This window comes from Pelobates fuscus, chromosome 4, assembly GCF_036172605.1.
Source record: "Pelobates fuscus isolate aPelFus1 chromosome 4, aPelFus1.pri, whole genome shotgun sequence".
Taxonomy (NCBI): Eukaryota; Metazoa; Chordata; class Amphibia; order Anura; family Pelobatidae; genus Pelobates; species Pelobates fuscus.
Window position 1 is genome coordinate 94,071,803 of NC_086320.1, and position 15,290 is coordinate 94,087,092.

Sequence of the window (15,290 nt, forward strand, 5' to 3'; positions counted from 1 at the left end):
ATATTCTTTTTTTGGGGATATGGTTTTATTTTTTACTATTTACTCTACAAAGAACTCTATTACTACTCTACTTACTGTCAATTCATTTGACTTTTCACAATTTTTTGCAAACATTCTTTACATAGTTAGTTAATAACCAATTGCTACTTTGTTATTATTGTGTTCTGTGAAGATTTCAATAAGGTAATAGTATTACACCTGACTTGCTAAAGTTGTGGAATTAGATAGGCTTGAATTTCTTTAATATTAATATTTCCTAAAAGTGCCATTGTCAACAGGCTGCTCTTGAGTCTGGATTTACACTGAGAAGAAACCTACCTGCAGATTGAGGTTAAAACTATAGGGGAGATTATATAAAATGTTTATAGCATATTTGTCAATAATATGTTCCATGTGAAGTGACACATATGGCATGATTCAGAAAGGCAACTGGCAAAGTGGATTATGGTACAGTATCCGTTTAATAAGGGATTAATTTTAGGGGTTATATTTAGGATACAGATTAGCAAATATAAAACACAAACTATATGTCCCACAAAATGAAATAGTCTATCAAGATATAAATAATTTAAGAGTGACTGGTAGAACATTGACATGTTTTAAGTCAGGTAGAGTCAGTGGCACATCCAGAGCCTGATCTCGGGAGGGGCACTTGTAGATTATTTAAATAAATAATCCTGGCACAATAACCACTACAGCTCAGTGTAGTAGTTATGGTGCCAGTAGTGCCAGGATCCCACCCCAGAGTAAGTAGTCATACCGTTTAAGAACAGTTTAACAACTTACCTGGGGTCTGCTGGGATATAGGGCATAGGAGAAGTGGTGTGTGTTAGGGGTGAAGTGTGTGTGAAAGGTGCAGTGTGTGTGTGAGCGGTGAAGTGAGTGTGAGTGCGTAAGGGCAGCAGTGTGTGTATGGGGGCACTGTATGTCTGTGTGAGGCAGTGTGTGTATGGGGGAGCACTGTATGTATGTGTGGGGCAGTGTGTGTATGGGGGCAGTGTGTGTATGGGGGGGTCGTGTGTGTGTGGGGCAATGTGTGTATGGGGGCAGCAGTGTGTGTAGGGCACTGTATGTGTCTGTGTGTGTGTGGGTTTGCAGTGTGTGTATGGGTGTGCAGTGTGTGCGGGGCAGTATGTGTATGGGGCAGTGTGTGTATGGGGGCAGTGTTTGTGGGGCAGTGTGTGTATGGGTGTGCAGTGTGCATATGGGGACAGTGTTTGTGGGGCAGTGTGTTTGTGGGACACTGTTTGTGGGGCAGTGTGTGTATGGGGGCAATGTGTGTATGGGGGCAGTGTTTGTGGGGCAGTGTGTGTATGGGGACATTGTTTGTGGGACAGTGTGTGTATGGGGCAGTGCTTGTGGGACAGTGTGTGTATGGGGGCAGTGTTTGTGGGGCAGTGTGTGTATGGGGACAGTGTTTGTGGGGCAGTGTGTGTATGGGGACAGTGTTTGTGGGACAGTGTGTGTATGGGGACAGTGTTTGTGTGTATGGGGCAGTGTGCGTATGGGGCAGTGTTTGTATGTGGGGGCAGTGTTTGTATGTGGGGGCATTGTGTGTGTGGGGGCAGTGTGTGTATGGAGTCAGTATGTGTATGTGGGGGCAGTGTGTTTATGGGGTTAGTGTGTGTGTGGGGGCAGTGTGTGTATGGGGTCAGTGTGTGTATGTGGGGCAGTGTGTGTATGTGGGGTCAGTGTGTGTATGGGGTCAGTGTGTGTATGGGGACAGTGTGTGTAAGGGGGAAGTGTGTGTAAGGGGGAAGTGTGTGTATGGGGACAGTGTTTGTATGTGGGGCAGTGTATGTGGAGCAATGTGTGTATGGGGGGGAAGGAGGCTTTTTAATAAATAAATAAAAAATGTATTTAATAAAATAAATACATTTATGTCCCCCCTCCCTTCTTACCTTTATTGAGGAGGAGCGGGGACATTTCTGGATCCCTAGTGGTCCCGATGGGGAATCCCTGGTGGTCCAGTGGTTACAGTGAACTCTAGCCCGCGCTCCAGGGCTAGAGTTCACTCTCGCAAGATTTAGAGCGTTGCCGTGGAAACCGCAGCAACGCTCCAAATCTCGCGAGAGGAGGACCCGGAGGAGCTGCGAGCTGAGCTCCCGGGTCCTCTCTCCTCCCTCTCCCTCCCCTGTCGGCTGTCAGCACAGTGTCTGCGGACCGGGGAGGGAGATCTCTGATCACCCTCCCCGGTCCGCAGGCACATTGCAGGGCTGGCGCTTGGGCAATGCCAGCCCTGCATTAGCTGGCAGGAGGGAATCTCAGGGGGGGAGGGAGGGGGGGGGCAATTGCCCCGTTGCCCCTCCACTGGATCCGCCAATGGGTAGAGTAGATATTACGGAGATAAAGCTCCAAAAGATATTTTAACACTCAATTTAAAATGGCATGAATTTGTGCTACAAGTAAGTAACAAGGCTAATTATCATGCTGGAACTATGAATCAGTGAGAGATGTGGATTAAAGTATTACAATCAGCTTAGTTTTAGTTGGCATGTTAATCAGTTTAAATTCTTTAAAAGAAAGATTACAAGCATTATGTGCTATTTAAACAGTAATTTGTCCAGTGATGTGTGTGATGCAATAGCAAATCAAGAAATAAATACTAAAAGAGCCTTTAAACTGATCTCACAGTTATTAATTTAATTAATTACAAATGTAGTCAGTTTTGTGTGTTCAGGCCCATCAAGAATTACTTTAATTTAAATCATTGTTGACATATTTGAAAATCAATGTACTCGTAATACAAAACTGGTAATATTAACCAAGCACAAATCACATTTTGATCCTGACCTTCTCACATTAACAATTATTTGCTCAACTTTATTATCTTAGAACCTACATCTGTCCGAAAGGTCAAGACGTTGACAAAAACCTCTTGATATTATGTGGAGGAATAAATGACAAATGTTTCACAGTTCTGAATCAGTCGTCTGTAATTTTAGGCTGTATACATTAAAATGTCATAAGTGAAAGAGTAAAGCTTCACTGTTTCAAAAAAATCTCCAAAATATGTTTCATTTAAGCTTTCAGAAATTATAGTTTGACTCCAACAGCTGCTCATATGCAAACGCTTGAAAAGATTTAGTCAATTATCTACTTTAACTACATATTTTCTTTCAAACTTAATATAAACACAACACTGTCTTTAATAGAAAAAAAATAATTAAGGCACTCTAGTGGGGTGAAAGCATGTAATTTCTTTACTCCAGGACAACATGGCAATGTTTTGGTCCAGATCTTGATAAAGGTGTTTCTGGAACGAAATAGTGCCCTTTTGTGCAAAAAGATTACAAGCTTTCAACCCACCAGAGTGTTCTACTTATTTGTTATGTTGGAGAACTTGTCAAGGTAACCAGTTTGCCTGATGACATCCATAATACTGAATTCATATTTAACATTCTACTTTCTAGACCAGGAGAAGGTACCCTTTGGCTACTAGACAAGTGAAATTACAGACTGTGTAAAGAGTAGCAGCATGATCATGTTCATTCATGGGTCTTTCTTGGACATAACAGGATCAAGTCCTGGGTTCTCTCCCCTCCTCCCCATAGTGTTCTTTCCCTCCCTCCCCTGCCCCATAGTGTTCTTCCACCATCCCATTCCATAGTGCTCCTTACCACCACCTCATCCCCTGTCCCATAGTGTTCTTCCCCCCTCCTCTGTCCCATAATGTTCTTCCACCCTCCCCTGTCCCATAGTGCTCTTTCCCGCCCTCCCCATCCCATAGTGTTCTTTCTCCTCCTCCCCATAGTGTTCTTTCCCTCCCCTGTCCCATAGTGTTCTTCCACCCCCATCTCATTGTGTTCCTTACCACCCCCTGTCCCATAATGTTCTTTCCTCCCCTCCCCTGTCCCATAGTGTTCTTTACCCCCTCCCCTGTCCCATAGTGTTCTTTCATCCCCTCCCCAGCCCTGTACCATAGTGTTCTTTCCCCCCTCCCCTGTCCCATAGTGTTCTTTCCTCACCTCCCCTACCCTGTACCATAGTGTTCTTTCCCCCCTCCCCTGTCCTATAGTGTTCTTTCCCCCCGTCCCATAGTGTTCTTCCCCTCCTCCCCTGTCCCATAGTGTTCTTCCACCCTCCCCTGCCCCATAGTGTTCTCTCCCCTCCTCCCCATAGTGTTCTTTCCCTCCCTCCCCTGTTTTTTGTAGCATGGCCAAGCAGAGTCCGGCCGGGTGCAGGAAAACAGAAGTTCCTGTACCGCAGACCACGGTGTGCACTGCTCTGCTCAGCCACGCTACACAGAGTGATTGGTAGGAGGGAGCACTGTGCTTCCACCTCCTGCTGGTCACTCCAATCTAGTGCACCCCAGGCCACTGTGCTCTAAAGCTGCCGCTTGTGCCGCCTTATGAACTTGAAAGAGTAGGGATATGTACGTCATGTTTTATAACTAATGATATATTCTATTTTGTTTTACTTGTTTGTGAGCTTTTTGACTACATAACACATTGAAGGCTATGTAGTCAGTAAGATACCAGTTGAATTTAATGAACAGCCAAGTACAGCGGAACCTCGGTTCTGGAATGCTCCCCTACTCGAACAATTCAGTATTCAAACAAAATATTTGAGAAAAAAATCTCAGTATTAGAACAAAATTTGGTATTAGAACAAAATCACACAGCATTAATCCCATTGGTACCACTTTGGAATCTTGTTGGTATGACGTATCGGCCTCCTAGCTCTAGATAAAGCGAACAGAGCTCCATTCTGTCAGCGAACAGAGCTCCATTCTGTCAGCAAACAGAGCTGACAGGTAAAGTGAAGTTAAATTTTTATTTCATTTACACTGTATTTATTGGTTTTCTATATGATTTTGTGCATTTATTAAACTGTAAAATTTGTAGTAAAATGCTGTAATTTTGGGGTGTCTGGAACGGATTAATCTAATTTACATTAATTCTTATGGAAAATTTTGATTCTGTGTTCCAACAAATTGGTTCTCAAACAGCCTTCTGGAACGGATTAAGTTTGGGTTCTGAGGTTCCACTGAACATTGATTATGCTAATAGGCAGGGCTGCCATCAGAAATTGTGGGGCCCCTAACACAGCTCAAGGTCTGGGCCCCCAGGTGCCCGCCTCCAAGCCCCGCCTCCAAATCCCGCCCACAGGAATACACACACACGGACATAAAAGGACACAGACACAGAAAGATACACACATACTAACAGACACACACACATATAGACACATACACAGATACACACACACACTGATATACAGACACACACACTGACATACATACATACTCACATACTGACACACACACATACATACATACTGACAAACAGACATACATACAAACTGACATACAGACATACACATAAATACATAACGGCATACATACACATACATACACACACAGATAGATATATATATATACACAGATACATACATACACACACACACACAAACAGACATACACACTGACAGACATACACACTAACATACACACACACTGACATAGACACTGACATACACACAGACACACACACACAGACATACTGACACACACACAGACACACACACAGACATACACACAGACATACACACAGACAGACATATACACAGACATACATACACACAGACAGACAGACATACACATAGACATACACACACAGACATAAACACACACACTGACATACAGACATACACACAGACATACATACACAGACATACATACACACAGACATACACACACACACAGACATACACACTGACATACAGACATACAGACTAACATACAGACATACAGACATACACACTGACATACACACACAGACATACACACACACAGACACACACACAGACATACAGACATACACACTGTTATACACACAGACATACATACACACAGACAGACATACACACAGACATACATACACACACAGACATACACACTGACATACACACTGACATACACACACGCAGACATACACACACAGACATACACACTGACATACACACACAGACATACACACAGACATACACACAGACATACAGACAGACATACACACAGACATACACACAGACATACAGACAGACATACACACACAGACATACACACACACACACTGACATACAGACATACACACAGACAGACATACACACACACAGACATACACACAGACATACACACACACACTGACATACAGACATACAGACATACACGCAGACAGACATACACACAGACAGACATACACACAGACAGACATACACACTGACATACAGACATACACACTGACATACACACACACACACACACACACACTGACATACAGACATACAGACATACACACAGACAGACATACACACAGACACACACTGACATACAGACATACAGACATACACACTGACATACACACAGACAGACATACACACAGACAGACATACACACAAACAGACATACACACACATACACACTGACATACACACACACACACACACAGACATATACACACATACATACACACTGACATACACACACAGACATACAGACATACACAGTGACATACACACTGACATACAGACATACAGCCTAACATACAGACATACATACATACACACTGACATACACACACAGACACACAGACATACAGACATACACACTGAAATACACACAGACATACACAGAGACAGACATACACACACAGACATACACACTGACATACACACTGACATACACACTGACATACACACACAGACATACACACACAGACATGCACACACAGACATACACACATACATACACACAGACATACAGACAGACATACAGACAGACATACACACACAGACATACACACTGACATACACACACAGACATACACACACAGACATACACACACAGACATACACACATACATACACACAGACATACAGACAGACATACACACAGACATACACATAGACAGACATAAACACACAGACATACACACAGACAGACATACACACAGACATACACACACACACACACACAGACAGCCATACACACAGACAGACATACACACTGATATACAGACATACACACTGACATACACACACACACACACAGACATACACACTGACATACACACAGACAGACATACATACAGACATACACACTGACATACACACACAGACATACACACTGACATACCCACACCTCATTTATCAGCCACCCTCCTCTTACCTTTAATTTGCAGGAGGGTGGCTGGGGATGATGGGAGTGAGCGGATGCCTCTCCTCTCTCCTCTCCCTTTTCCTCTCCTCTGCTCTCCCTCCGCTCTCCTCCCGCACGCAGTAAGCTGGGAGGAAGTGACCGGACGTCACTTCCTCTCAGCAGCCCTTGCGGTGCTGCCGCAATTTTAATTTTATTTTTTAAAGGGGCCCAGTCGCGCAATTACCCAGTCGCAGCGCTGACCGGGTCCCTGAAGATATAGGGCCCATCAGGTGGCCCTAAATGCTTGGGCCACCTGATGGGCCCTGGTGCAGATTCACCTGTGGCAGTTTTGCCGCTCCACGTGGGGCCCGGGGGCCGGGCCCCCCAGGGCCTCCGGGCCCGTGACAACCATTATGGTTGTCACCCCCTGATGGCGGCCCTGCTAATAGGTGACAGGTGTTCAATTAAACTATAATTGTCCATACAAATATTACAGTGTCTGTGCATGTGTGTGTAATTAAAGGTGTTAAATATTTACAACCTTTTTATTTTGCTATATTATATTGTAATTACAGTGCTTTAATTGGACAGATAAGTACCAAGGAGGTTAATATTGCATGAACATGGCATACAGTTGTAATCAAAATTATATAGACTTTAAGCTGTTTGCAATTAACAAATCAAAGAAAAGCAATTGAAATAGCTAAACACAATGAATGTTGCAAGTACTTTCCCCAAATGCAACTGAAAATGCAATTTATAATGACTTATCCAGTCTCAAAATTATACAACTCCCTGAATAGAATCCCTCACAATAGCACAAATATGCAAAACAAGTGTTGTTGTAAGCACACCTGATGCAACTAATTAAGGACTTTATTATTTGCACTAGGTGTGCTTGAGCTTGAACACTTGAAATACCTGAACTGGTTAGGGTTTTGTTAAGTGTCACGTTTGACTGCATGTTAGAAATATGACACTGAATGTTTCTAGAGACACCGTTGGAAGCATAGTTTGGAAGTTCAAAGTTGAAGGAACAGTGGTAACACTACCTGGATGGGGCATAAAAATAAAGCTCTGCTAACAGATTTCTGTGAAGGTAGATTGTGAAAAACCCTTGAGTGACTGCAAAAGACCTGCAGCAAGACTTGGTGGCATCAGTTACTGAGGTTTCAGTAAACTCAGTAAGACGCGTACTAAACCCACTGGATTAGCGGTATCTCTGGAGGAAGAAGAATGAAGCATACGCTGAAAAGAACATTCTGTCTACAGTTAAACAAGCTGGTGACTCGAGGATGCTCTGGGGATGCTTTGCATCTGGAAACCTGCAGAGCGAGGAATGCATGTTGGATTCATTGAAGTCAAGGAAATCCTAGGAGAAAACATCATGCCATCTGTAAAGAAGCTGAAGCTTGGGCATTATTGGATCTTCCAACAAGACAATGATCTCAAGCATACCTCAAATTTCACCAAGTCTTGGTTGCTGAAGAAGTCCTGGAAAATTGTACAGTGGCTATTAGTCACCTGACTTGAACCCCATAGAAAATTGCTGGTGGGATTTGAAGAAGGTGGTTGCAGTATGCAAACCCAATAATTTTATTGAACTGGAGGCCATTGCTCATGCTCATTTCTCCGGAATGCTGCCAGAAGCTGGTGTCTGTTTATCCATCTCATTTGCAGCAGGTCATAACAGCAAAATGTGCTTTACTAAGTACTAAAGTTGCTTGTCATGAAGGGATTGAATCATTTTGAGACTGTAGAAGTCATTATAAGTTGCATTTTCAGTTGAATTTAGGAAAACCATTTGAAGCATTCATTGTGTCGAACTATTTATATTCCTTTGGTTTGATTTGTTCATTACAAACAGCTGAAAGTCTGTACAATTGGTCAATAAACCAGATTTTCAATGGGGGGGGGGGAGGTTGAATAATTTTGATTACATCTGTATTAAGGGATGTATGCGTGGTGCTTGTTCTGCTCATGTGCATACACTGAAAAAAAGACAACTTTCGAACAGTTAACCAATATTTCAAAATATTGCTAACAGGTGTTTTTTTCAGATGTTGAATTTGCCAACTGGTCAAATGGTTCCGTTAGAGCATCATTAACACTTCTTAGGTAAGATCTCTGTAATCAGTGATCTATGAAATCTCAATGCTTAACATAGGTTATAGGGCCCATTTTAAAAAATCTGGTAATGGTTACCAGACATGAGATTGCAATTTATTCCACAATGTTGTGACAATTTATTTGAATGTGTGTTAATGACCCTGTTATAAAATGTAGATTCGAGGCTTTAAAAAGTTTATATTTTTACATTATTATTTCTGAGAGAAACAAAGTATAACATACTAATGCATACAACATAGAAACATAGAAACATAGAATGTGACGGCAGATAAGAACCGTTTGGCCCATCTAGTTTGCACGATTTTCTAAAAATTTTTCATTAGTAGCCTTATCTTATAGCTAGGATATCTATATGCGTATCCCAAGAACTCCTAAATAAAATCTGTCAGCACCAAAGTTGTTGTTTAGTGGATAAGGGAGTGCGCTGGATTTTTATTTTTATTGTACTTATTAGCTCCCAGCAGCACCCTATTTATGCATGTTTAGGTGAGTGCAGCCAGCCACTTGTTTTCTCATATATAGATAGATTTAGGAGTCTAGCCAACTCCTTGGTTTTGCACGCCTCCCTGTCATAGGTGCCTCATCCCAGGGCCCTATTTAGCCATGTAGTGCAGAGAACTCTCGATGGAATTTTTTTCCTCAAGTATGTAGCTAATTTAACAGACTTTTAGCATTTGGCTGTTAGACTAGGACCTGCCAAAGATGGAATACACATGTTGTGGCAGGCTTATGCAATGTATGATCATATAATGTAACTAAACCCCCATTATTTTTCGCACAAAATATATAAACATCAAATAAAACAAATAAAAAAGTACCTACAATTATTGCACATATTCCTAATTGATATTTATTGGTATAAATGCAAAATAGTGAATATTTAACACATCTACTACTGCACAATTGCAATATAGAACATTTCTATATAAATAAGAATATACAAACATGAAAAAATACTAAAAATGTTCAATTGGTATTAATAAAAAAATAATAAGAAAAAATAAGAATGGTAAAAAAAAGAAGTATATAATAAAAAAGGGGAAATAATATAATAATAATATAATATATGAAATGATGAAAGCACAAATGGAAATAAAAAATTCTATACACAGAAAATTAATATATACAAAGATGAGAAATGAAGATATAAAATTAAGTAAATAATGCAAAAATTAAGATAAAGTTAGGGTCCCTTAATAAAATCCTTCAGTGTTTCCTACATGGATGAGCAGTAGTAATGTCGCAAACACGAAATTTTCGGTTCGTGAACGGCGAACGGGAACTTCTGCAAACGTTCGCGAACCGGCGAACCGGGCGAACCGCCATTGACTTCAATGGGCAGGCGAATTTTAAAACCCACAGGGACTCTTTCTGGCCACAAAAGTGATGGAAAAGTTGTTTCAAGGGGACTAACACCTGGACTGTGACATGCCAGAGGTGGATCCATGGCAAAACTCCCATGGAAAATTACAAAGTTGATGCAGAGTCTGGTTTTAATCCATAAAGGGCATAAATCACCTAACATTCCTAAATCACAATGGATATGGATTGACACCTGACATATGACATATTGACACCTTGACATATGGATTGACACCTGTCCTCAAAGACCCTGATACACACTGACACAGAGCAGAATAGGGACTACATAGGGTCACTTGGCATATATGGATTGACACCTATCCTAAGGAACCCTGATACACACTGACACAGAGCAGAATAGGGATAGTTCCCCCTACATAGGGTCACTTGGCAGATATGGATTGACACCTATCCTAAGGATCCCTGATACACACTGACACAGAGCAGAATAGGGACTGTTCCCCCTACATAGGGTCACTTGGCAGATATGGATTGACACCTATCCTAAGGATCCCTGGTACACACTGACACAGAGCAGAATAGAGACTGTTCCCCCTACATAGGGTCACTTGGCAGATATGGATTGACACCTGTCCTCGGAGACCATGATACACACTGACACAGAGCAGAATAGAGACTGTTCCCCCTACATAGGGTCACTTGGCAGTTATTGATTGACACCTGTCCTCAGAGACCATGATACACACTGACACAGAGCAGAATAGAGACTGTTCCCCCTACATAGGGTCACTTGGCAGATATGGATTGACACCTGTCCTCAGAGACCATGATACACACTGACACAGAGCAGAATAGAGACTGTTCCCCCTACGTAGGGTCACTTGGCGTCCTGTCCTTGCCGGCGTGGTCGTGGGAGGAGGAGGATGACTTTCACCTCTTCCCCTGTTAGATTCCTGTTGTGCTGTGACATCACCCTTATACGCTGTGTAAAGCATACTTTTTAATTTATTTTGCAAATGCTGCATCCTTTCCGACTTGTTGTAATTCGGTAACATTTCCGCCACTTTCTGCTAATACGGGGGGTCTAGTAGCGTGGACACCCAGTACAGGTCGTTCTCCTTAGGCCTTTTTATACGAGGGTCCCTCAACAGGCACGACAGCATGAAAGACCCCATTTGCACAAGGTTGGATGCCGAGCTACTTATTTCCCGTTCCTCCTCCTCAGTGATGTCAATGAAGGTATGTTCTTCCCCCCAGCCACGTACAACACCATGGGTACCAGATAGGTGACAAAGAGCACCCTGGGATACCTGTTGTGGTTGGTCTTCCTCCTCCTCCTCAAAGCCACATTCCTCCTCTGACTCCTCTTCCTCACAATCCTCTTCCAGCGTTGCCGCAGGTCCAGCAAGCGATGCTGATAAGGCTGTTTCTGGTGGTGATGGTGACCACAACTCTTCCTCTTCCTCTTCACGCTCATCTACAGCCTGATCCAGCACTCTTCGCAGGGCACGCTCCAGGAAGAAAACAAATGGTATGATGTCGCTGATGGTGCCTTCGGTGCGACTGACTAGGTTTGTCACCTCCTCAAAAGGACGCATGAGCCTACAGGCATTGCGCATGAGCATCCAGTAACGTGGCAAAAAAAATTCCCAGCTCCCCAGAGGCTGTCCTAGCACCCCGGTCATACAAATATTCATTAACGGCTTTTTCTTGTTGGAGCAGGCGGTCGAAAATTAGGAGTGTTGAATTCCAACGTGTCGGGCTGTCGCAAATCAAGCGCCTCACTGGCATGTTGGCCGTGTAGGAACGCCTGAAATGGCCACACACCTTCCTGGCCTGCTTCAGGAAGTCCTGTAAGCCTGTGTACTTATGCACAAAGCGTTGTACGATCAGATTACACAAGTGCCATGCACGGCACATGTGTCAACTTGCCCAACTTCAATGCTGCCAACAAATTTGTTCCGTTGTCACAAACCACTTTGCCGATATCCAGTTGCTGCGGAGTCAGTCACTTTTCCACCTGTGCGTTCAGGGCGGACAGGAGTGCTTGTCCGGTGTGACTCTCTGCTTTCAAGCAAGTCAAATCCAAGACGGTGTGACACTGCCGTATCCGGGATGTGGAATAGTACCTGGGGAGCTGGGGGGGTGCCGTTGATGTGGAGCAAGACGCAGCAGCAGAAGAGGGCTCAGCCGAGGAGGTTATGGAAGAGGATGGAGTAGGAGGAGTAGAGGAGGTGGCAGCAGGCCTGCCTGCAAGTCATGGCGGTGTCACCAACTCCTCTGCAGAGTCACGCATTCCATGCTTGGCAGGCGTCAGCAGGTTTACCCAATGCGCAGTGTAGGTGATATACCTGCCCTGACCATGCTTTGCAGACCAGGTATCAGTGGTCAGATGGACCCTTGCCCCAACACTGTGTGCCAGACATGCCATTACTTCCTTTTGCACAATCGAGTGCAGGTTGGGGATTGCCTTTTGTGCAAAGAAATTTCGGCCGGGTACCTTCCACTGCGGTATCCCAATAGCCACAAATTTTTTGAACGCCGCAGACTCCACCAGCTTGTATGGTAAAAGCTGGCGGGCTAATAGTTCAGACAAGCCAGCTGTCAGAAGCTGGGCAAGGAGGTGACTTTCTGACATTGGCTTCTTACGCTCAAACATGTCCTTGACAGACACCTGACTGTGGGCAGATGAGTGGGAACTGCTCAAGGCGAGAGACGGAGTGGCGGATGGTTGAGAGGGGGCAAGGAGGACAGCAGTGGTTGACGTTCCTGAAGATGCTGGACCAGGAGGAGGATGGCGGCTTTGAGTTTGTGTGCTGCTTGTACTCATGTTTCGATCCCATAGGCGTTTGTGATGTGCGATCATGTGCCTACGCAAAGCAGTTGTACCTAGGTTGGTGTTGGACTTCCCACGACTCAGTTTATTTTGGCACAGGTTGCACATGGCATCATTGCTGTCAGAGGCAGACACACAAAAAAAATGCCACACTGCTGAGCTCTGCAATGACGGCATTCTGGTGGTGGACACAGCATGCGTTGATTGGCGTGCTGTCGGTCTGACCCCGGGTGCCGATGCATGCTGTCTGACTGTGCCACTAGCTCCTTGCGACGACCTCCCCCTGCTTCCAACTCGTCTCCTCCTCCTCCTCCCTGTCTCCCCATCTGAACTTTCGCCCTGTTCTTCTTCTTGCCGAGCGGGCACCCACGTGACATCCATGGACGCATCGTCATCATCATCCGCTTCACTTGTATCTGACAACTCAGCAAAGGAAGCAGCAGCGGGTAAAACATCATCATAATCACACCGTACGTCCATGTGTGTAATGCTGCCTGCCTGAGACATATCCCTGTTATCTACATCCTCTGGCAATAATGGTTGCGCATCACTCATTTCTTCAAACGGATGTGTAAATAACTCCTCTGACATACCAAGTGAAGCGGCTGTGGTGCTAGTGTTGGTGGTGGCGGATGGCGGGTGAGTGGTATCTTGAGAGGTGCCCGAAGCTAAGCTGGAGGAGGATGGTGCGTCAAGGTTCCGAGCGGAAGCTGTAGAAGATTGGGTGTCCTGTGTTAGCCAGTCAACTATGTCCTCAGAACTTTTCAAGTTCAGGGTACGTGGCCTCTGAACACTGGGCATTATTCTAGGGCAAAAGGGAATCCCAGCACCATGACCACGATGGCCCCTGCGGGGTGGCCTGCCTCTGCTTGTCATTTTTTGGGGGATTAGTGGTACTATGCGTGCAAGCTACTGTGAGACCAGATATGAGTGGCACTGTGCAGTGGCAGAGGTTGGCAGAGTACACGCTGTAGGCCTGACACACCCGCTTGAAGACAACTAACTGCTATTCAATCTATAACAGTGAAAAAAGTTTTTGGTTTTAAATGCACGCTATTGTGACACCAGATATGAGTGGCAATGTGCACTGGCAGAGGTTGGCAGAGTACACGCTGTTGGCCTGACACACCCGCTTGAAGACAAGTAACTGCTATTCAATCTATAACAGTGAAAAAAGTTTTTTGTTTTTACAACAACAACAACCAAAAAAATCACAGTTAAGCAAGTCAATGCATATAAGAATAGAATGTTCACTGCTCACTTTTTTATTTTTTTATTTTTTTGTTTGCTATTGTTATTTGTTTTCTCTTTTTCTTCTTCCTCTTTTACTTCTTTTTCTTTATTTCCGTTCATATATATTTTTTTTTTTACTTCTTTTCACTTAATTAGTTCTTTTGTAGATTTTAGGCATTAGACACACTTTTCACGACACATTCTTTTTTACACAAAACATATAATTTCTATTATTTTCTTTTTTTTCTCGCACTGTGATTGGACGGATTTCAAGCCACCCAATCAGAGTGCTCTGTGTCATTTTACACAGCGGGGGAAAGTTCTTTGGAATTTTCCCACGCTGCGTAAAATGACAAAGAGCACTCTGATTGGCTTAAACCAACCAATCAGAGTGTTCTTAGTCTAATTGCAGGGCGGGGCAAGGCTTTATAAGCCTTGCCCCGTCCTGCAGAGCTCAGTATGCGCGGAGCCCTCCATGGGTGAAGATGGATTAATTTTTTTAGCGTCAGGTTTTTTCTTTTTCGTCGGGATTTTTTTTTCGCTCAGGTTTTTTTATTTTATTTTATATTCGACGGGTATGATGGCTTTTTATTTGCCCTTTTTTGGGGCTGAAAAATTTTAGAAAAAAGA